We start from the raw sequence: 25,153 nt of genomic DNA, 5'->3' as shown, positions 1-25,153 counted from the left end.
ATTCTCAGTGATGCTGACGGCATCTGGATTTGAGCCATGATACACAAAGAACACACTCAAGATGGTAGTTGACAGAATTAATAAAAGAGCATCAGGTAGATATAAACGCTCAAAGGAAGCAGACGTATAATTTGCCTATCAAAATAATACCACTACAAGCACTAAAAGACCTACCCTAACATAAACCTTTACTTAACAGCCTGATCAGAAACCTTAAAATTCTCTTTAAAATAGCCAAATCCTAGCTTAGAGCCTGAAATGCAACACTCAATATATTCCACATAATGGAACACTCACCAGCACATTAACAGCTGAATAATAGTTCACAATTGGTGAAAAGATGAAAATCGCTGTAGCAAGCATCACTGTACCAAAGGACTTATTTGTAGTCTGCTGCATGCATCCAAATGACATATTACAGAAAGATGAACGGGGTCTGTTACAGACCATTTGAAAAGCCACTTCTTCTAGACAAGGCTGTCTGCTCTCATTCCTCTTCGCATTATCAGCTGCACTGCTGGCAAACAGTATTCAGGGAATTTTGGAGGGAAATAGGAGAGCGTGATATTTCCTTGTCACCACAATAGATTTGACAGACCATCTGAGCAATACACTTAGTATCCTGCCACACAAACTGAAATCTTTGGAAAGTTTTGGGAATGGTGCTCTGCTACTCTGCATCTGAGGTATTAGATTATGACTAGATACATCTCCTGCTCATGAATCACTCATTTTCATCCCTTAAATGTGTTTGGAGAACTGGGAATGGTTCTGTAACAGCCCACCTGGCTTGGCAATTAAAGAAATTCATTTCTCTTTGTTCCCACAGACTTGTATCTCAGGTTTTCTCTACTAAAGGTGGAGCGGCTCCCCACGCTGCCATACATCTTGAAGGAAATGAATACAAAAACTACTGTACGTGCAGTGTGTGGTCAGCAGTCACAGCTCTGGGAAAGGTCCCGAGCCACACCAAGGGGGCAGGCAGGTTTGGTGCTGCTGTCTGGAGGCGAGATGCCAAGTGGTGTGGGCACCCTGCCTCAGGGGGCTGGCACCCAACCAGCACATAAGCAAGGCCTTTTGAAGTATCAAGCTGCTGACAGTGCTGTTTAAGATCAGTAAACAGGCATTCCGTTTCAGCTGTGGTTATGGAAGGATTCTTGGTGCCTAGGAAAGGGGGGTTATCAGGCTAGACTTTAAGGACCATAGGACTCTCTCTCCTGCTGCAGATCAACCATATGAAGTCTTGCTGATCCCTCTGACATTACTGTAGTAAAAGGAGTGAAAAAATATTATCTATTGTCTTCCCTCTGTTTTATTTAATGATCTTCCACCACTTGACCACATGCTGTTTCTCAGTAGTACAGCATGACATGTTGGTCACATACAAACTTTGGCATTCTGCACTCAATGGGACTCTTCAATCAGTATCCCATCACTTTAACAAAATCCAGGCAGATGCTTCAGCAAAAGGCACAGTCCTCAGGACTTACGGCCTAATTCTTGTCCTCTTCCAGACTATTTCCTCCTAACCCCGACATATTCTGCTCATTTTTATTTTTAGGTGAGAGAAGTATGCACTCCCCACAGAGGACTAACTTTATGCCAGCTTTAAGCTTTCAAACATCATCCATCATTCTGTCACTTTGCCAGAGAGGGCAAAATGACTCCCCATCTGCTCAGAAATCTGAGGGCTCATTTTTCCTAATCCTTTTCTCTTGCGGTTTATTTTTTGAGGAGACTTCAGTCATGGAAAACTTTTGGAAAGCTAACCCTTAGCCATTATTAGGAAGCATACAAAGAGTTGTACAGTAATATCTTACCTTCAAGTGGCTAGGTACAGCTAACTTTGTAAGTTTAGGTGCTGTTTAGGAACAAAGGAGACCTCTGAAGTGTTTCAAGAACTTGTTCTACAGACAGCAGCAGTATTATTTTCCCTTGGCTGTTTTGGAGAAGCTCTGGATAACAAAGGGCTTGCTTGCTTGTTTGTTTCTGTATAGCATTAGGCTTCTGTTTTCAAAGATGCTATCCAAGCTCCCACCATCAAGCTTGCCGGACTCTACCTGCTCAGATCCTCTACCATGTGTGATGCAAAGATTCAAACCAAAGACTCTCCCCGACATCAGTGGCTTTACAAGGAGGAAGCAGATGGTGAAGTACTGTGTTTAAGTGACTTCTTGATAAGAAGATTAATTAAAAACTACACTTTGCTCATTTCACTTTTTTTTTGGTGAGCCAGTATAAAATACCACTGTAATTTATTTTGGCCTGTGGGAATAATATCCCAGAAATAACATCTCCACTTAAATTCTAGTAGCTTAAGATCCCTGTAGAGCTGCTGCCTTCACTGCAAGACCTATAATTAGCCATCCATTATGGCACTGAGCAGTAATACTGAGGAAGCCCGTATTCCCCCTCGAGCACTGTATCCCAAATGTGCCAGGGAGCATGTAAGGGCTGACACCCCCCGCTCCCACTAGAGCCAAGCAGTGCAGGAGGTCTAATTCCTCCCCAGGGCTCCTTGCAGAGCTCTTTTGCAGAGATACCCCATATAAATCTTGCCTTTCTCAGGTGTCTCACACTGTGAACATCAGGATTGCTGCACTGTATGTCCTAAAGCTGTAGTGGAGTGATTTGGGTTGCTTTCCCTCTTTCTCATCTGGAATTACTGCTGCCATTATTGGCTTTGCTGGGTTCTTGCTGCTCACCCTGTTGCTGCCTTGCCCACCTGTGGGGTACAGCTTCTAATACATTTTGCCATTTTCTGTTGAGAAAATAAAGCAGCATTACTTCTAGGAAGGATGGAAAACTGATAAACCAAGCAGTACTTTTTTCAGGAAGAAGGAAAAACTTGTCCAGCCTTTGGACAAAGCATAACCATAATGAGGAGGACAAGGATGGAGATGGCTCATCTGTGCAGCTCCAGGTCTGGCAATCACACTGGAACAGCTAACATTTTCCTGAATGAAGAGGGCTAGAAGGTTATTGGTCCAGCTGAAGACTTAGTTCAGATGGAGTGAAAACAGCACATATGAAGAATATCAGAGTACAGGTTTTTCCTGCGATTTTGGGAAAGATTTTAACTTCCTTTCAAACACATAAATAAATAATAATTTTCTCAGATAGTACAAAATAAACACATGAGCTGTTTCTCTAAGAAAATCCTACATACAAAATAAGAATATATTTTCCAAAACTTCTTCCCATTTCATTGTCTGAAACTGTGTTCTTTATTAGAACTGAATTTACAAATGCTTTCAGTTGCTTAGAAACAGCATTGGCAAGGTTTATTTGTGACCAAGTCTCTGCTGAAGGGGTTGCCCCTTTCTGTGTGCAACCTCTACAAACATTAATGTAAACTCACTAGTGGAAGTGGCCTAGAGGATCCTGTGGTGGCAAACATGGAGGTAGTGAGACTGGTACCCATCTCGACACACTGAGACTTGTGTAGAAATGTTCCTCAGATGTGCCAGATCTCAGCTCTCATATAACTTCCTCCAAACTGTCAGCCAACCTAAATTTATACTTAGAAAAGACACTGGATCCCCAACATGACAGCTCAGCTCTGAATTCTAATGGAGATTGTCAAGAATGCCAGCTCTTCAAGGTTCAATAACATCAGGAATTTAGTTTGAAGACAGCTCTTGTGTTGAACCCTCTAGCTCCAAGTACAAGGTACTGTAAGTAAATAACATTTTTACCAAACACTTCATTGCTACAGATCAGTTCTAGCACACTGAGCTAGCACATTCAAATTTACTTTTCCCAGGTTCCACATAATGAGAACAAATCAATAAAGCCCTGGAATTCTGGGGTCATGGGCATGAAAGCATACAGGTTCTCTGTGAGCCTCTTAAATATCATTATTCCTCACAAGCAGTGCTGCATGTTCATCCTAGCCAGCCTACACCCACTGTAACAGACTAATTTTTGACCGGCCTCAGATACAGATATATTTTAACTTCTCTTTATCAAGCTTCCTTTGTGAAGAAATGGCCACAGAAAGAAGAAAGGAAGACATCAAGATTCTCTAAAATTCCCAATAATCTTCCTCTCCATGATGACATTGAGCTGAAGGTTTGGACAAAAGTTTAATTTAGATCTCTAATCACTGCAATTGGTCAGGTCTGAAAAAGCATTTTGCATTACTGGTTTGGCGCAGTTTCTTTATCTAGCAGTAATAGTACACAGTGAAGTAAATTTCAGTAAAGTTCAGTAATGCCGGGGGCCTGTTCCAGGACTCTTTGGAAATGCAATAGTTATGTGCATAGGAAATGTACAATAATAATAATAATAAATAAAGTGAGCTCACTTTTTTGATATGTAATGATTTTGGAGCTAGAAAGCAAAAAAATCTGCCTTAATCTTGTCCCATGGTAATTCTTTGAGATTCCTTTCTCACTAGGACTTTCTTAAAAATTTGTTGAGTAATAATAACCTGTTCATATGGGAGATATTACAGCATCCCGGTCATTCTGAAACCCTACTAGAGCTTTGTAAAGTGCTTGTTTTTATATTCAAGTTAGGAATCTACTATACACAGTAGCAAGCATAAAATAAGTGGTGACTTGAAGAACTGGGAACAACCATGGGAAGCAGGAAAAAATAAACGTGCTATGTCCTTAAGGGATCTGATGTCTGAGGAAGCTGATCAGGAGCTTTCTGGACCTGCTAACTCACAGCTAAGCAATTCTGCTATTTAGTGAACATGGAGGGTAGATGCAGCTGTCCATGTGCAGGTGTCTGATGCCATCTGAGATGTCCTATGGCCCCCTGCCTGACCTCAAGGCAGAACTCCAGAAGGGTGAAGTCAGACCTGTGTCAGACCAGCCAGATCCACGCAGCCCCACAGTCTCCCTCAGCACAACTGAAAGGGCAGTGGCCATACATGTAGGCAAATCAGTACAGTTCTTCAGAAGGATCTTTTATTTATTAAAATTATGGACAGAAAGAAAACCAACACTGAGAGATCTCATCCTTAAGATCACATACAAGTAAGATGTAGAGTGATTTTCTCATTTCAAGTTATGATGGATGTCAGGGGAAAAAAAACAGACATAAAATTCCAGTGGCTGGTGCCCACATCATGATTTATTTTTACGTGAACTGATGGCAAAAATACTATTTTCCTGATTTAATTCATAGCTTTACAGGTTGCAAGAGAAAATAATTCTATCATGTGAAAAAGCATTGTGTGGAGTCAAACTAGCTGTGTTTTCACCTATACGCTGAGTGAGCGTATGTGTAGAGATATGCAGGATATTGAATAAAAGGGAAGGAAGCCAATCTCACTCTGAAGTAGGTCTGCATTTCGAGAGCAAGGTGAAAAGGTGGGGCCTCACGCAGCGGTTCTGCAGGAACATATGGACAGGCTGCAAAGACAGACCTGGCACAGCCTCTCCTCCCTCAGCAAATGGAGCCTGCTAAGAGCCAGCATGGTGACCAGAGCTTCCCAAACCTGCTTCAGTCTTTCTGAAAACTCTTATCAAAACCGTTCTAAGACAATGGCTGCAGTGAAAGTGCAGATACCATGGGGCAGAACATTGGCTGAAAACTGTCATTGTACAGGCAGCCTGACCTGTGCCCTGAGTACTGGGGTATGGACTGAAATCTTCAGGCAGCTACTGTTCTACCATTTCATCATGAAGTGAAAGTACAGCATGTTCTGTTGCTAAAGTACAGTTACTCCCTACCTTCTTAGTAATTAGAAATTAATGCTCTTGACACCCTCTTATACCATACTCTACGGAAACTACTTGCAGCATAGATAAGCATTTTAGCTCACTGCTAAATGTGCTTGGTGTTGTGCAGTACACAAAAGGCTGTCTCTTCCTCAAAGATCTTACAGTCTGGGAGATAAAAACATGAAAGTGCTTGGGAAGATGAGCAACCCAGGGACTGTGGGAGGGGCTCATTGAAGTTACAACCTGAAAACCTCTCATCTCACTTAAAGAAGCTGTACATTTTGTTACTAGAAGTGTGTATTTCTGGGGTTCAACAGTTTTGCAGTTAAGAAAAAAAAATAGTGAAGCTGTTGGCATTTGTTTGTGCCCAGTTTTCTAGCACTCAGGAAACATGCTGCTGCTAACTCCCCCAACACCACAAGGCTATCCCTCATGCCAGCCTGCTACAGACTCACTTTTCTCCCCATAACCAACTTGGTGGTTTCTGAACTCAAGAGGGGTTCAAGGGAGGGCTGCAGAGACAAGATGTCTCTTGGATGTGACAGATGCCTTTTAATTTAAATATGTGAAATCAATAGACTGACTCACTTTTGCTTTCATATACTTAGGAAAATTATGAGTCACTAATTAAACGGAATTAAGTATGATGCAATCAGCATGTGAAGTTTTCCATGGTCCATCTCTCTTCAGCCTCTGAGCATAGGTTACACACAGGGACCACAGACCCAGCAGGATCAGACTGCTCTCTCCCCAGGCTGGCACTGTACCCCTTGCTCATTTTTGCCTCCAAGTTCCTGGAAGCAAAATTTTTTGTTACTGGTGGCACAGGGTCGCAGCATCAAGCAGTAGAGACATCCCCAGGTTATAATTCCTTTGTATGTCACCTCTCGGATGGTGACACATCCCACAAAAAAAGGAAGAATTCTTCTTCCTTTCTTGCTATGTTCTTGGTTATATCAGAGGTGGACCTGTTTTGGGATCTCACCAGGATATCTTTGACACGGCTGATTTTTGCCTTACCAGAGCCAAAACAGTCCTGATATTAACAGGAATGATATAGCTGCACTTTCTCTTGCAAAGCATTATTACTGAATATGAAATGAGTGATTCTCAGTGTAAAGTGTGCAGTTGTTCTGTGCATCCCAGTGACACACTTGGAGACAAGCCTGTTTTGATTTCAGTCCAGTGAAAACTGGGTTTCCCTTTTGCTGGTGGAGCAGAAGGCAGCCAATGCCAAGGTAAAACTCTGCACGTTTCTCATCCTACATCTTTGAGTGATACATTCCAGAACTGCTCTTTATTTAATCATGTAAAGATAAATAAGCTATTACTTAATACAAACTAATTATTTTTTAAGCAGCACAGCTCAAAGATAATCTGTGCTACAGAATTCCTAGTGGCAGAGACATCCAGGATTTTTTACATGTAAAATCATGAAGCTTGCCGTGATGCTTTTGAAGTTTTAATACGACATGCATTTGCCTGAAAACTTCTACGCAAGCTATAAGCACCCTTGGTCGGGTTCAGTCCTTTCAAGGCGTAAGTCTTGCATTTCAGTTTCAGTCCTTGCAAACCTGATCTATCCGATAATAAATTTGTTAACATTTTTATTTCTCTATGCAATAAGAAAATTTGGTGTTTTCAGTATTGATTATTCTCCTCACCAAAAATTATTCTCATGGCTACAGCGGTAAAGAGTCCTGAGCAGTGTCTCTCAGAAGAGAAAAAAAGTCACAATGCTGCCTTCTTTACTTCTCTAATCACTGCAGATGTTGCACAGTCACACCTATGCAAAGCTAAATACTGTGTCTCTGTTACATTTTTGATCTTCATTAATTATAGCTCGGAAAAGTGTACAAAAAGCAGCCTGCCTCTTTAATACAAATATGATTAATTGCACAGTTGTACAGAAAATAAACCACCAGTAGTTAAACAAAAAATGTTTGTCTTAAAGCAGCCCTTGGATGAAGGTTTTTTAAACTGTTACAGGAAGTGAGAAGGCTGCCAAATCACCATGCCCGTGAGCCTCTCTCTCATTATCAGCCTAAACGAACGCACACACCCCGACACTTTCATCCTCTTCCAGGCCCAAGAAAAAGCAAAAGGAGGCAGAAAGAAAAAAAAAAGCAAAACACCACACAACCACCCCTCCACACAAAGAGGTGTCTCTGAAGTCTGGAATGCACCCTGGCTGTTTGAAGAGGAGATTTATACCTGACACCCTCCTTGAAGCTCATTGTTGAGACTCGCCTGCGTTCAAATCAACCGCAGACTGGCTGCTGCAGGTACTTCATCTTACGCCGACCACATAATCTGAGAGAAATGCGTCGGGAACTGCTCACACTCTGAGCATTAAAAAAAACACAAGAAGAGAGCTGAACTCCACATGCGGACAGTGGGTGGAGGGAGAAGCAGATGGGCAGGGGCTGTGCATGAGGAGGTGGTAGCACCACGAGGGCTGGGCTGCCTCCATGGCACCTGTGCTTCGGCACAGCCAGGGCAGCATGCGATGCCCAAGGGAAGCCCTGGCCATCCAGACGCAGAGCCAGACAGCAAATATATTTGGTGTCCACTTTGCAGTAATCACCCGATAAAAGATGGAGTGTTAGGATTCCATCCATGGTGCAGAACCAATTATAGTTCATTTCCCAGGGTAAAGAGTTACCATGCCATTTGGAATAAGGCTGTATTAATTTATGGTACTGGAACACATTTGTGAGTTTTTTTTAAAGTAGTGCCAAAAGAGACATGAAGGCCAAAAAGTGACAGTATATGAAACACTGTAATGGTTTTTATAACTAATTGATGGTTAATATAAAACATAAAGTCAGAAAATCTTGTCCTTCTCTATCAGTTCACAATGCCTACCTTTAATCCTAAGCCCAGAAAATCATCTGGAATTAACAATCCTTAAGGGCTATTCTAGTACTTCTGACTGACCCTGCCTTTGAGGAGGACCCATCAGTGTTTTCTGGATTTCACCTAACAGACAGCTCTAATTTGGTTTTTTGATTCTCTTGTTTCAAGCAGTTCAGTGCTAGGCTTCTTCCAAAATTTTCAGGCTCACAGGGATGTTTGGGATGTTGAGGTTTGGGAAAAAGAAGCTACTTCAATCCATTTCAGTTACAGAATGCTTTCTATATTTAGGATTTAAAATTATGGTTTATTAAGGATGCAAATTATGAGCATTCCTAGGACTCTAGGTACTTGCAAGTCCCAGCTAGCACATAACCATCATGCCATTACAAATCTGAATAAAGCAGGTTAAATTTGCAGCAGATTTAAAATAGGGCAAAAGGGAGGGTGGGAAGAGAGATCATACAACATGTTAAACATCTAGCCATTAGGATGGGAGGAGAAACATCTACTGAACTGAACTGACACAACTGTTTTTGAAGCTACAGTATCAATCTCACCTTGGCCACAGGTATGCCCTTCTATTTTTGCAGTTGAAAGATTAACCATCTGTACATTTTTTTTCTTCCTTTTTTTTTTTTTTTTTTTTCATCGGGAGATAATATCTTCTATCTAGTGCCAGCAAGGAGGATGTTCTCAAAGAAATCAGTTTCATCAACCTGTGACCAATGTATTGAAAAACAGATCATGCCTCCATGTCAGCAATCACAGCAATCCACTGAGGACACTTAGCATGGGGCCTCAATAATTTCAGACATGGAGCATCTGAGGAAATAGCATTCAGTATTTCATTCTGACATTTCAGCTCTTGACAGCAAGCTGGAGAATGCTGCTTGAACCCAAAGTCAAATGCAATGAAAGCAGCACAGCTTTATGAAGAAAATATGTAAGCAAAGCAAGTTCAGCTTGCTGTATCTCACTGGCAGCCACAACAGAGGGAAACAGAAATACGTGGCTCTAGGCAGTCACTCCATTGCTGCACACTTGTTAAAAATAGCTTACTTGCAATTTTCAAGAAATGCCAGCAGGGCCTCCTAGTCTAATGAGGGCACCGGCAATCAATTAGGCAGCCAATGCCCTGGATTACCCAGCACATCCTACTCCAGCCCTCAAAAAGATGTCACCTCCCTCCTCTTCCTCCAGAAGTTTTCTAGTTTTCTTTCCAATCAGTCCTTTGCTTGGTATTAATCCAGCTTTTCTCTAACTCACATGCTTTGTCATGCCAGTGACTCCTTCTCTTTATTTCTGCGTCATCTCTCTTGACACCAACCCTTGCTCCGATCCAGCTGCTGGACTTGCTGTGTGGTGAAGCGGAGAGCAGAAAGTCCCCTTTCTCCTGCCTGGACCCAATGCTTCCACAGCCACTGCACACGTGCCCACTGAGTTTCATAAAGCCAAGAGCAGGACCTCTGCATCTTTTACTCCCTCCCTCCCATATGGTGCAATCAACGCCCTCTGCTCTGCCTGCTCCCCTGGTGCAGAGTATATAAAGCCAGGCTTTCAGCTCCTCCACAAACTCAAAGTGGCAAAGGCACACCATGCACATGTTGCTTCTGCATCAAAATAATCCCAGCTGGAGCACAGTCTCATCCAACTCACCCTCACCTGTCAAAGGCCTGATGCCACCAGGGCAATGCAGCATCATCAGCCTCCGTCCACAGAGGGCTGGGTAATGCTGAGATCATCTTTTAAAGTTAAATGTAAGAACTCATGTTTCTGATTTGTGAGGGCTGTGCCAACAGCCACTATCTGGCAAATGGACTCTTATCCAAGAACTAAGGACGTATTGCCTGATCCAGTAGTCCCTTGGAATCATGCTGGTCAGGGGAAGCTCTTGGAAGAGGGCTCAGCCTCACTGAATGTAGGGCTCCCTGTATGTGGAGGAAAAAAAAATGCATGTACCTTTAGTACTGCATGCGTTAGCAAAACCATAGAACAGGAAGTGATTTAATCCAGTGACTATTTTCTTGAAGTAAATAAAGGGTTATAGGTTACAGAAGCAGCATTTCTGGAAGATAGACCTATCAGCTGCACAACAGCAACTGAGGAACTACATTTCTTTTACGGCCTGTCTAAGATGTCACACTGTGCAGAGACCTGGGGGCATGTTTTAGTGATGTGCTTTAAACGGTGAAAATCAAAAGCTAATTCTTCTCAAAAAAGGATGCAAGTGGGAAACTAGTTTAAAAAACCAAGCTTTTGAGGGATAGCAAGTGCTTGTGTTTAATTGTGCTCAGGTCACTTTCAGATTCAGTTTCTGGACATCTTGGCTCTGCCTTCTAAGACATCCACACAAATTCATGTATGTTTGTTCCTAAATGCCAAATGTGTACAATGCATCTCAGCTTCGAGAACAAGTGACAGTTAATTAAAACCATGCACCACACACAGCTTATCGTTTCATGATAAATGATGGCACTGATAGATGCATCATTTTTATATTATGCTTAATCACATCAAAGCTAGACCCACCAGAGTGCAAAGGAAAGGGTAGCATTTTTGTTAGTTACTAATAAACCCTGTTGGCTACCTTTTTTCTACACCACTGACATATAATGGAAAGTGACCAAAACCACATACATAACATGTCAGTTAAAACCATTTCATTTTTTTATCGTGTCATGACATACTGGGTATACAAATCTTTAAAAATAAATCTGTACTATCACTCTGTCTCTTGGCAGCTCATGGTGATGTGAGTTTAAGGCTTTAAAGAAACAATGACCGAGTTACCCTGTTCTTCCATTCCACCCATTTTCCTTGCTCACTGTTACACATACAAAGCTCCTCACCTGAATCCCTCAGGTCCTGTTTTTCTCCTGCACATCTATTCCTGTTGTAGGAAGAAGCAAGAGCTGGATATAGAACTGCAAAATGGCTCTCCCTAACTTATGTGCCTAATAAAACAAAACTCTCTTAAAGGGGCTAACATCAGTCTTTAAAACACGAAGACCAGATTTTGCTGCCCCCATTCAGAGAGCTCCATCAACAGCTGAAATGAGCGGGCCTGCCATGAGGAAAGTGTATTCATACAGTTAGCCAAGTCTCCCAAATAAAAACCAAACTGTCTACAATTAAAGTGTTTTTTTGAAGTCCACTTTGAGTGTTCAGAAATACTATGATTCACATAGACAGTCTTTACTTCAAAGCCCTACAAAAGCCTGGAAATGAAAACCTAAGACTACCACATTCATGTCACCTATTACTCCTTCCCTGAAATTTGCCCCTACAACATCTTGTTCCTGAATTTCTGCTGTACTCTCCATTTGCTCTTTGAGGAACTGTTCTTGAATAGATTAAAAAGTAGATTAAGAACTAAAGACTTGCATACGGGATATGGTTAGCACATTTCAGAGGAGTATATGGTTTCCATATATCAATTGATTATCGGAGTAGTAAGACACACTTCGAGTAAAATGGGACAACATCAAATACTCACTCTGTTTAATTTGGAACAGGGAGCTCCTGTCTCTCGAGAGAGTGCCAAAACCATGGGGTTACTGGTATTTATTAGATGGATTTCTTTTTTTATTCATCTGGGCTATTTCCCCCAGCTCTAACTGGATCCCAACGCAAACAGACAGAGCTTGTGCAGCCGAAGAGTCATTTTTCTCCCTATTTTCACCTGTGTCCCTCACCCCTTCTCCCTAGCAATCCTGCCCACACAGAGGGTGAAGGGAGAAACATAATCCTTGGAGGTTTCATGATGCAAGCGGCCATGCTGGGGCTTCTGGTGAGCCTGTGAGCCTCTGAGAACTGCAGGTGGCAGAAAGGTCTTTGCAAATGTCCCAGTGGGGATGGCTTCAGCCACAGCTGGCAATCAGTCATAAGACACTGATCCGTTGGAAACCAACCTTCAACCACGCTGGTGCCCCTGGAGCTGCCTGTCTTGTAACCTTCCCCAATTTAAAACATCCTGGGATAATCTTGTACATGTTTTCCCTAAGAAATTTCTCTGCTTCACCAGAGATCAGAGCCAGGGACCAGATCTGTAACAGGAGCAGTGTGTGATGGACTTGAGTCCCCAGCCATGGAGGCCACGTTTAGTGGCAGCATCTTTGCTATTGCCAGAGCCTGAGAAGAGCCTCAAAATGGAGACCTCAAAAGCCAGCACATGTGCCCTAGTCATGGCTCCGGCAAGGCTCCTGGGAATATCCTACATAGAAGGCTTCCTCTGGACACCAGCAGCACTTCTGTATGGTCTGTGTGTCAGAGCACCAGCACATGCTGCCCAGAAGCTGTGGGGTCTCCTCTTTGGGGATCTCCAGCAGCTGCCTGGCCACGGCCCTGGGTACCCTGCTCCGGGTGGCCATTCTGGAGACGGGGTGGGTCTGAGGGATCCAGAGGGCCTTGCCAGCATCAGCCATTCTGGGATTCTGAAAACTAGTTAGGCAATCAGTTCCCCCAAAGTCTTTCCCAGTGGTAGGTTTCCCTCCTTCAGTCCACTTCTCTTCCACAAAATACAGTACTACTACTGCTCTATCTCTCTGCACAAAATACCCCCAGTGTGATAACACAACAGTAGATGTCTCTGCCTGGTGGAGGAAAACATTCTGCTGTGTTTGAATTTCAGTTTAAGACTCTTACCCCTTGGTAGCTGAGTCCCTGCAGGCCACCCCCTGCCAGAGCTCTCCAGCTCCTCCCTGTTAAAGCTTTCCTGGTTTGCATCAGGCAGTTCTCTTTCTCACTTAGACAGATGACTCCTAAACCCAACAGAAGGGGCACCACCTGGGACAGGATTTGGAAACTGGGCTCCAGTTCTTACTCTAGAGAAAATTTAAATATTTTAGATTGAGTGTTCCCCACAGCCCCGTACACCCTGGCAAATACCCTAGCCACTAGGTAACAGCACTATTCTCTCCAAAGAGTTACAGATATCTACAGGGATGGAAAGATAACATAGAAAACACAAGAACCAGTGCTATGGGGAGCATTCCAGGGAGTGCTAGAAACAGGCAGAGAAAGACATCAAGGCCCTGTCTCCTACATCCCAGCTGTGCAAAGGCTAAAAATAAAAGCTCATCCACCATCAGCAGCAGGACTCACACATGATGTACAGATCCATTTCTCCGACACAGACTCGGCCAGGTAAAGCATGTCCAGAAGCACACGTTCAGGCATGCAAGGAACTAAGCATGGGTGTTAAGGAATGTAGCCACCTCTGGGGTGAAGGGGCAGGCAAGCAAGGCTTCTAAGGATCTAAATTTTAGACTTCCGCTTGTGAAGAGACAAGTCTGAGGCACCCGAGTTCCTCTGTGGGACTAAGTCCATGAAGATGACCTAAAAGAAAGTTTCTGCTTCTCACCCCAAAGTGCTCCTGAATCAAAGATTCCAAATGTCTGTTTGTTATTCTACAGACTTCTCACACACCCACCTCTAATTGCTCTTCTGTGATTAAGGAAAAGCGTTTCATCTGTATATATGAAAAAGGGTGAAAACTCTACATGAAAAACATTGTGAAGTTCAGACAACTGTTTGTGAACTTTCATCTGTTCGGCAAAAATGGACATGCCTATGCAGCTAAGCAGAGGTCTGAGAGCAACACTTGTTAAATTAATCCAGCTAGCATCAGTAACGACAGGGAAAATACCACAGATAGCAGCTTTGCTTTTGTATGTATTTTTGGACTTCATTCATTTGATTTAATTAACGTGGCTTTTGCAGCTTGTGCAACCATTTTCTTCAATTTTTTGTCCAGTTCAGGCAAGGAGTCAGGCAACAGCAAATGAAAGCACAAAACCAGCAGTCTGATAAAATAAATGGTGGAAACATCCATGGCATCAAGACTGAGAAAGCTTGTCAAGTCTTTGCATTCAAATGTTTCCACCAAAATTGTTTTGAAAGGGATAAACAGAAATTTCTGAAGGAATGAAACAACTCCAAACACTATACTTCCCATTCATTTTCTTTGCTTCTATTTTAGAATTCCATAACAAAAAGCCATATGCATTTACAAAAGCTTACTTGATGTGGTAAGTACATACATCATTCTACCACTGAGTTTGGTGGGGTCACTTTTTTAAGGAAAAAGTTTGCCACTTCTTATGCACATCTCTGAAATTCTTCAGGGATGCTTGTATAATTAGGAAGATCTTAGTGAATTAATAAGCCAGAGTACTTTGTAAAGGTATTAAAATAATGTAAGGGAGAGTCACACCCAGGCTACGGTGTGGGTGAGCAATGCATGGAATTGAGCAAGGCTCTAACATATTGCTGAAAGCAAGCATTCCCTTCCAGAGCAGGCAGTAGCTTTACCAGGTGTTAGCCCGTAATTTCTCAGTCCCAGACTTGTACAGCGATGCTGTACAAAACCTTTTTAGCCGCTACAAACCACAACAAGTTCAAGATGTGACTCATGTCTAAGCTTTGACTGGCTCACTGTTACCAGCTCAGTCACCACCAGCAGCCCTACATGCAACTGCTGATCCTGTGGCATCCTCAGCACAACTCCCTCCTATGGGAAAGCCCTGGTTAGTCAGCCTCGCAGAAAGGTAGGGTATTGTGATATTTCTCTTACCATTGAGCTGCTTTGCTCTTCCTGCATTCCCATCTTAATCACTGTGCGAGCTGTTGGTCTTCCACGCTTTCTTTGTGTCTATGTAAATTCAGTGTTTGATGCTGCAGAGGCGGAGACGATTTCTAAGTCAGGGGGCAGGTGTGAGTGAAGGGAGCAACCCAACAGCCAAACTATTTGAAAAAGAAACCTTTAATGTCTCATCAGCTCAGCACTTGAAGAAAAAAAAAAGAAAAAAAAAAAAAGAAAAAAAAAAGCCTTCATAACTTGCCTTGAAAACTGGAAAAACAGGGTGTCTGGCTATAATTTAAGACATTAATAACGAGGCGATATTGCCATTCTCTGACATATTTTGACTTTAGCACAGCAAAATGCTATCTTAAAAACTGAGGCTGGTAATTAATACGTGAAATACTGTCAGTGAAAGAGAAACTACAGAACGGCTGATTTGTTTCTCATTCACTTCAAATTCCACATTTTCATTCACAGTCAAAATTTCAACATTTTGAGAAAAGAGCCCAGGCTGAATTGTAGAGCACATCTGAAGAAAGTTTTCTTTTGTTGTGTTGAACAGACTTACTGACAAGTAGTTTGGCCTGACTAGGAATTGGGGAATACTTACAGTACAGTACAGTTGCGACTTTACAGACTGACCCTGTGCTTCAGAATTATTCAGCTGCTACCATGAGCACCCCTGAAACTGCACCCTGAAGACCTGACACCCCAATTAATAAAAGGTTTCAGGAAGAATTATTTTTTACCTGCAGCCTTTTCACAACAAAGCAGGAACACGCTGCACCATGAGGGCACGTAGGACAATATGAACTGTCTGAATTGCCACAATCTTATGTTCCAGAAAGGGCTTTTAAGCATTGCGTTGAAGTTTTAAGACAGATAGTGGCACACTTGCACTCTGTGGGAGTATTTGCCTGTTTGAAGCTGTGTGTGTACTTACAAGCTTGGCTGTATGAGTCAGGATATATAATAAGCAGTCAGATAAAGCCCCTGCACGTGCATCCTTACATCATAGAGATCCCAGTAAGAAAAAATGTATTTAAAATTTCCTATTGGACTTGTTCTTTTTGCTGAAATAATCAACTGTTGAGACTCTTGCCTCATCCAGAACTCTTTATGATACTTGTAGATAGATGGGCAAATGCAGGCATCCTGCTCCTTATGCCTTCAAAGCTATCACGTAAAGATAACAGTGTTTTCTTTTAATCTTTTTTTCATTACTGAATATTATGCTTACAACAATCCTGCTTTGCTACAGATGGTTTCCTGTTGTTTCTGCCAAATGTGAAATAGCAATAAAACTTGAAAAGGTTTTGATGCTGTCACTGCATGAAAAATTGTATCTACGAGAGTAAATTAAATATGAGCCATAGTCTTTAATTGCTTTAATCTTACTTGGTAAGTGAACTTTTTTACCCCCACCTCCAACTCAAAGCTTCCGATAACATGACCTGAAGGGAAAAAATATAGCTATGTATTTTAGTGAGGTAGAAAGCCTTCATTAATAAAAGCAAAAAAGAGGAAGGGGAAGTTGATAATTCTCATGTCCAGACCAACCAAACAGCCACCAACTCCAGCTAACAAGAGCAGTGCCTTTGGCTCTGCATCATAAAATATGTAAAGTCATTTCTGTTAGAAGACAGTAGAGTTCCTGTTTTCAGAGCTATAATAAGGAGATCTATCATCTTAGCAGACAAATTACTAGAAAATGGCTTACATGCTCCCAAGGGAACAGAGCCTTTGCTCCTTGCGTGGGCAAATCTCAGTGAACTCAGTGACAGCTTTACTTGAATGCAAAAGGAGTATTAAGCAGCACTTCAAAGAAAAACTGAATTTTATACATAACTTATATAATGGGGAGAACTGTTAATGTTCCCTGTAGGCATAAATTCAGTGTTGTAGGGGAGAAGGACTGCAGGAAAGCGTTTTACCTGCAAATGCATGATACGGACACATTACTTACAATAACAAATGGGTGAGCTACATGGGCGCTCTCAAATTTCGGCCAATATTTGACTGGCACCCCATCAGGACAGTCATTTTCTAGAAAACAACAGTGAGCATTTAACCACATCCTTCTCCCAACAAGGTAAGGCTGTCTTCACTGCCGTGGATCTGTCTATACAAGCACTGAGGGCAGAGGCAAAAAGAGTAAATAGTAGAAACCGCTGTCATTTTGAGTACATTTGTCTGTCTGTTGCTGTGCATACAAGGCCTGCTATCTCAGGGCTCTACAGCACAAGAAACAAGCGCTCTGTGTTACACTGGAGATTTGGCAAGCGCCCATTTCTGTGAGAAGAAAGCATGTAACTGTAGTCCCACCTGACTGAGACATCTGCCTCACAGCTGCTTGGTCCTCTCCTGTTCCTTACTGGGGACTGATTTGATACCTGTTCACTGCAAGAAGTGATTTGCTCATGGTGGAAGAAGCTGGTGGGACTCCTGTTTCCTTTGAACTCATGCTGACTTTCCTTGTTCTGCAGGCTGGGATTGAAAAGCTGAGGCAGGGGTGACACTGTGGGCAGGAGCGAGTGGAAAATGTGTGCAGTCATGCAGCTGCAACCACGTGGATGTGGCTCACCCACGTACTGTGTCCCTGGGGCATCTCTTCAGGGTGCCCTGGCATTTCCCCACGCCAAAATCCTACACCAGAGATACTGCTCAGGGGTTTAGTTTGACTTCCACTTAAGCTAAATTAAAAGCAGCTTTGTACAAGCTTTGAGTACCCTACAGCTATGGACAAATCCCAGTACTTTGTCCCAGCTGTGGTCACTGTGAAGCTCTGGGGCAGGCAGGGTGCAGGGCTGCATGGACCTGTGAAGCTGACATGCCAGGCCTGCTGCCTTTCCTGAGGGATGATGTCTCTTTCTGCTGTCTGTTAAACCAGCACCATTTTCCCTGGGTCAAGGAAACGTCCATGGACAAGAACACGCTTTCTCTTTTGCAGCATAGCCCACATACATGTAAACATTGGGTGTCCACCAGATACTGGTGCACAGGTCCCATTTGAAGAGCTGCTGAGAGTGCTGGAGAGTCTCCTGTTGGCTTCACTGGGAAGCACATCAAGCCCCTGCACGTTTCTTTTGTCCTTTCTTAACAATTTTGCCATTTGGCCATCAGCTGAGTTATTGGCATCTTTCACATTCAGTTAAATAGCACAAAATGCTAGCGCAGGACATTTCTCATAACCGGTTAGAAACCATGATAGAAAACACAACCCTGCAACATCAGAGATGTTCTGCATATACTGCAGTGGATTTGCATCTAGGTTTCCTTGTTGCTAGCCAGTGCCATCTGTTATCTGTTTTGGTCTGCTTGTGAGAACTAGTAATTTCTGAAAATTTCGAGACAGGAAAGAACAATGGCTTTTTCCTTTGTATTTTATGTCCCAAAGAAACCAACTGTATCTATATATGCACACAGAAATATACCCCTTCAATTGGCAGTACACTAGCATATGCTTCTTCTATATGGAAAATTTAAAGAGACAAGGCCCATCAAGGGGCAATATTTGAACATAATGAAATAAATCTGTGCCCCACAGTGCTTGAATATTCAGTTCTGCTTTTGTCTCTCTTGGAGGGTGCTGACACTCAGACTTGGTGACGGATTAAGCAGTGACAGCTGAGATAGTTCCTGCCCTCAGCTGTGTGCTCTGCCCCTTGCTTGGAAATTACTGCCCTCCCACCGCCAGCACAACCGAACGCTTTGTGCATTTCAGACTGCCAGACTTCACGTGAACCTTGTCTCACGACAATTTGCCAGCCTGTAAACTCCTGTGGCTTGCAGGCGAAGCACTGAGCTGTGCCGACCGCACAGGTGGAAAAGGCTGAGAATGGAAAGGGGGCCCAGGCCAGGCAGCAGCAGCCCACACAGAGCTCCCATCTATTTATGGAAATACAAAAGTTTTGAGCTCAGGGGACCCATTGTCACCGACTGCCCCTGAGCAAAGAAATGGCAAAATCTCAAGTGACAAAGAGAGAACACGTCTTCAGCCTTTTCTTGGGGCTTTTGGGTTTTTTTAGTTGATTGATTTATCTTTTTTTCTTTTGCAACTGTGCTTCAGGGACAGTGTGAAAATATGCTCAGCACTGACTAAACTCTGTTCCTTTGAGGTCTGTTACATATTTTTATTTTTCTAAGAAAAGAAATTGTACTTTAGTAATTTTGAACTCCTCTTGGTTAGAGATGCTAAATTTCAGTCCCATGTTTGAGGATGTTTCACAGTTCTCAACTATAGCAGGCTATGAACTAGCATCAGGTAATTTAGCAGAGTCTGCCATTTTAACCTTTCACCTAGCCTGTTCCTCATATTTCTGCTGTTTTTCTCTTCCAAGATGTGTGATCTGGATGCACAGGGTCTATCTATCTCCTTCTTTTCAGTGACAGAAGCCAATTTCTGTAAAGCCAATTTATCAGCTGTTAATATGCAGATATTCTTCCCTCCTCAGTCACTCTTCCAAGCAGCAGAGCATGTATACATTCAGGAGAGAAAAATGGGGCATGCCATAGAAATACGTTCTGGTCTGGATAATTGTAAATATTGAATCTTGAACTATTAAAATGGTACTTGCTTAAGATTAAAGAAAAATCCTGATAGTCAATCTGCAAATAATTGTATGCTGCTTAACTGGCACTTCAGTAGTTTTCTTTTTTGATCTATCTGAAGCAAGAGATGGATGTACTGTCAGAATTAAAAGTTCTCTCAGTACTTGGCCATATGTTTTTGTTTTGGTCCCCAGACTGTTATACTGCTGAGCAAAGGGTAGAGACTGATGTAACAGAGCTTAGTATACAACATAACCTCTAGGGGAGGTGGGAAAAAAAGTGAATCTTTCCATGGTTCCTTAGTACCAAAGATCTGTCTTGGACTTAGATTCAGTCAATTTTTGCAGCACCATGTCCTGCCTGTAATGTCCAATGAACCAGAGGCTCATTAACACGATCTACAGGGGACATACATCCATAAGTATTTTCAGGGCAGAGACAATGACAGTGAGAAACTGGAGCTCACATATCTTTATGAACGAGGCTTAGACAGGGAAGCACATATTTCACAGAAGATCAGTTGGGAAAGGTTGGATGCTATAGGTTTCAAAAAGGCTTATTGTGTCCTTCAAGACCAAAAGGATCTCAGGTCTACCAGTATTTCAGGATGCTGCAAGTGTAGTCAAGCTAAGCATTATAAACTGTTTCAATTTTCTCCCAGTATCTCCAGTGGCCATGGACCATACCCAGCTAACATTCCCAAAACACAGCTTACACCACATGTGTTTATTATCAGAGCAGCTGCTGAAGCCCTTGGATGGTTGGGTCATGGAAAACCTCCTAACCCTGCGAGCACAGCAATTTGGCAAGGGCCAGCTCAGATACCAGCAAATGCAGGAGAGCTACAGAGCAAGAAACAACACCAACAACAGCTTTTTCAAGCCCCTGAAAAAGCCTTTCCACCATAAAACTGACACAACTCTGGCAGTCTCTTCTTCTGTGTAAATCCTTACCAGCCTCAAGAGGAAATGAGCAATATTTAAGGCATTAAATCCAAAAAAGCTCAATTCTGCAGAACTGAGACTGAAAATGAATAAATGCCAAAAACTCTATGAAATCCACCAAGGACTTTGCTATTTATTTTGCAGTGCAGATGGTCAGACATTAGGACAATTGGTAATGTGAAACCTGTTGGTACATTCATGGTGGATGATTCAGACCAAGCATTTTGGATTACCAGCACTCAAAAGCATCAGATCAGGAGGATGTGGCCCTGACTTTGTCTCCACAGACTTGAAAATCCACTGGCAAAGCTTCAACTTCTTTAAAAGACAATAGCAGATAATGTTTAAAATAGTCTTTGTTTATCTTTTATTCTTTTGTTTCTAATGAGTTCTTTATGAATTTGAAAATAACTTGCTCTCCACTTTTGTTCTGATTTCCATGGTGGGAAGAAACAGAAAGATCTGAGATACATCAAGTCAGAAGAAATGCATGCAACATTAGCACGACTCAGGAAGCAGCGTTTGATCACTGAGCATTGCCACAGAGCCAGCAGGAGCTGGGCACACCAGCCTTGTGGGAGCTCTGCCATTGACTGAAGGGGCCCAGAAACTCAAGTTTGTTTTTTTATAGAATTGGATGAGCTGTAAATCAAATAAAAGAACAAGAAGTTACTTGGCCTCCAAATAATACTTGGATGTCCTAGTTCTCTGCTGTGTGAACACAGGTTCTTAGCTTTCCGGGAAAAGTATGGCCAAGTACTTTGCTCACACAGTGACCACAAAGGCAGAACAACAATATCTACAGAGGAGGACAGTCAAATATATCATATGTATTCCAAGGAGATAAATATCTGTAAAGGATTAGACAGCAGTCAAAAAAGGATTTATCACCTTGGAATATATGTGATAAAATCTCTCTGATTTTGCGAACGGCTTTCTGTCCTAACGACTCAGTGGCCAGAACATTTTTGTGTATTCGAAAGGAAGTGTTTTCCTCGCCAACAGCTGCTGCTCCAGGAGGTGAAAAGAAGCACCTGTTATCTTCTGAAGGTGTCATAAAAAATAAAATACTGGGCCTTGAGTGTCAGGAGAACTCCAGAAGGCAGAAAAGACCTGGTTTGGAGAACAACCCGGAGGAGGAAAACAGATGTACCCCAGCTCCTTACAAATGACTCATGCAGGGAGTGGCCCTGCTGGAACCTCTTGGTTTAGCCTTCTATAGACAGAAGCTCATGTTGCGATTTATCCTTTTAGCTGAGAAGCGACATAGATACTATCTGAAACCCAGTCCCATCCTGATGCAGTTAAAGGAAACTACTCTGCCAAGGGTATTAGAGGGGAATTCCTCTACCGATGACAACATGAGAAAAACATTATCTTAATATTAATCTTATCTTCAAAAGCTTTTGCTGCTATTTTTTGAAAACTGAGACTTGGACCATTTATCTAGTATGTCTAAATGGATTCGATTAGAAACTGTAGACATGTCAAAATACTCCAGTCCTCCAGGAAGTGTCACCCTTACGCACAAAGCTGCCATGTTCTACGTGAAGTCATTTCCAGAGGAATGCTAAACACCGTTACAGTACAGTTACATTCAGCTCAACATTTCCAGTGAGGCGATTTCCACTGCATACAATTCCGTATGATCCCTCAAAAACGACCACCTCAAAGTCTGACATGAAAAATTAAAACATCACACATTTTCCATCTAGGTGTAACAGAGTGGGAAAAAGCCTATTTGTGGCAGCAGTTTTCTGAAAAATCTATCTTTATTTAGGGAAAAAAAAAAAAAAAAGCATACTGTCTTTTTCTGGGCATGTTCTCATTCTCATCTGAACTCTCTGTTGGGCTCAGGCACGTTTTTACAAACAGTAACATACCAGTGTTGGACCCTGGCAGCCAAAAGAGCTGGGCCAACCTTTGGTAAGAGTTTCAGTTATCAGATACCTCCAGTGAAGCTGGGCTCTCAGGAGAAATTGTGAGTGGTTTGGAGCCAAACTTGGAGCTGCTGATGAAAATAGTATATTTCTTTCAGCTGATTGGTTTTCTTTGCATCTCAAAATTACTTCCTTACTGGTATTGCTCTTCAGTAGAGGATGCCTAGAACTTCTTCTTATTTATTACATCTTAGTTATGACAGAGAAGGAAGGACCGAGTAATGCTGATCACAGACATGGATTTTGACTTCATTTTGCACAATGAAATTAATTTCCTTTTAAAATTCATCATCATCCATGGTTGTTGTTGTTTTTTGTTTTTCTTTTTCATAGAGATGCCAGACATTTCAAACATTTGACCCAAACATTTCAAGATCCATCAAGCAAAATAGCAATTCGCTACATGATCTCCTTCCTCTACTGTGGAGGAGTGGCAGCAGTAGCCATAGACCTCACCTGTTCCAACAAACAGCAGCCACAGGTGTGGAAGCCTTCGTTGTAGCTGGAAGCATACAAAGAGGTTTTGGGTGGCACCCCTAAGCTCCTGGGTACCATTGCACTAAATAAGGGAATAGATCTGAAGCGCTACCCAGTGCCCCGCCGTTCAACATCTAAAATGTCACAGGTTGCAATAATGACAACACACTTTCCCTCAAGCATACAAGCACCCTTTCTGCTAATCCACAGCACCAGTGCTATAACTGTGGCAGCAGACAACCAGCTCAGTACCAGCAGCAGCCACAACCACACAAGGCTCACACAGGCCACTTGCCTCTGCTGCTGAGATGGGTGTTAGCCCAGGCTGAGCAATCTGCTCCCACAGAGGCGGCTGAGGTGGCATGTAAAGCTGCTCAGGTAGTACAGGTACAGGGCACAAAGTGGGTAAGCTTTCCTCTCCAGACCTCAGTCCCTCAGCACTCACACAGCAAGGCTGAGAAAGCAGAGGAAATAAAAATCGGCATGCTACAAACATGTATTCACATGCACATGCAGCCAGCCTCTATGCTGCCGCTGCTGTGCTAATTTCCACTGTGGTCGTAATTTCCAATATGTAGCAACAGTGTAAAATGCACAGGCAAAGCAGTTTGCAACATTAACATGAGACCCAAACCAGCAGTCCCCCCATCCTCTAGAGAAATGCGAACCTCCACTCGAGGTTCACCAGGCTCACTGAGATCTGTGAGCAGGTCAGAACATTGAGATTCCCTGTAATAAATACACCTAAAGCATTCTGAATCAAAGATGCTACCAAGATCTCCAACTATCTTCTGGCATCCACAGAAAATAAATAAATAAATAAACAAATAATCAAATAAAAGCAGTTCTTTACTGCTGGGAGCAGAGAAACTCACAGAACGGTCACTCCTAAACCCACAGAGTATCCAGTCGGAGTCCCAGCGACAATCCTGCGGCACAGCAGGTCCCCAGGCAGCCGCACCAGCTCTGGGGACAGCTGGGCACATCGCCCGACGCCGGCATACCTCACAGACGGGGTCACCACCACCGCAGCCCAGAGGTGAGGTCCTCCCGCAGGCACAGGGCTCGGGGCGAGCGCTCGGACGGACTCTCACAGATGCCGAGGCTCGGGCACAACCAGCACGCGTGTTCCGTCCTCACGGAGCTCGGCATGAATGTCCTCAACAGGATCCCAGGGGTCTCTGGCCCCCAGAAGCCCTCAGCTGTCACCGGGCGCTGCCTTCAGGCTCGCAGGGCTTCCCAAGAACTTCTCCTTGGCTCCTTGCTCTCTGCCGGAGAAGTTTTGCGAACTGCAGGCAACGGGACAGGGCTTCGGTCTGAAAAAACTCGCCTACCCCACCTAGAGGTGCGGGGAAACCAGGCGCCCAGCATCTCCTCCCGTCCGCCTGCTCCTCTCCGGCTGGATTGGGGTTTTACTCGGGAGCAGGAAAAGAAGCGGCTTCTGCCAGCTCTGCCTCGTAAAGGGGAGGCAGGGAACATTTCTGGGAAGGTGCCTGGGATAGAAGGAACGAGGGGAAAGTTTGCTGATCGAACTTCTCATCTGCAAATGCCGGTATGTCAAACGTTTACACACAAACGGATTAGACGACAAGAGGGACGTTTATCACTGAGAGGGCAGAGAGGCACTGGCACGGGCTGCCCAGAAATGGCCCATCCATGGGGGCATTCAAGGCCAGGCTGGATGGGGCCCTGGACAGCCTGAGCTGGTAGATGGTCTAGAGGCTGGCAACCCTGTGCATGGTAGGGGGATTGGAAATGGATGATCTTTGAGGTCCTTTCTAACCCAAGCCATTCTATGATTCTATGAACATCTTGATTTTGAGGGAATTTCCCTCCCTCACTTTCCTGTTCTTCAGCAAAAAGTTTGGGAGCCCCAGACTTCCTGCAGGACTGCACCATGGGGCAGCTTGGGAGACCTCAAAAATCAATGGGTCCCCTGGAGCTACGGGCAACTCAAGGCATGCACAGCTCCCTCTTGCTTGTAAAAAACTCTAAAATAATCATCTCAGTGTTTCTCAGATTGAAAATGTCACAGCTACCTTTCTAAATCACTGATTCCTTTCTTCTAACGCAAAAAAAAAAAAAAAAAAAAAAAAAAAAAAAAAAAAAAAAAAAAAA

The 25,153-nt window shown here is 43.1% G+C and overlaps 1 protein-coding gene across 3 annotated transcripts in view; it reads right to left on the bottom strand.

The window, feature by feature from the left end:
• The window catches only part of EDAR (ectodysplasin A receptor), a 70,645-nt gene extending 46,328 nt beyond the window's left edge, over nt 1-24,317 (bottom strand). The window contains exon 1 of one of the 3 annotated variants that reach the window (XM_042867445.1): nt 24,040-24,317. The gene's annotated coding sequence lies outside the window, so the exon portion shown is untranslated. Of the gene's footprint in view, nt 1-23,910; nt 24,010-24,039 lie in introns of those variants that run through there. The other 2 variants (XM_042867444.1, XM_042867443.1) reach the window with 2 other exon arrangements.
• Between the last annotated feature and the right edge of the window lie 836 nt (nt 24,318-25,153).

The sequence above is a fragment of the Lagopus leucura genome, unplaced genomic scaffold, assembly GCF_019238085.1.
Source record: "Lagopus leucura isolate 7727_CA_CO unplaced genomic scaffold, USGS_WTPT01 Super-Scaffold_100001, whole genome shotgun sequence".
Taxonomy (NCBI): domain Eukaryota; kingdom Metazoa; phylum Chordata; class Aves; order Galliformes; family Phasianidae; genus Lagopus; species Lagopus leucura.
This window is presented reverse-complemented; position numbering and strand designations above follow the sequence as displayed.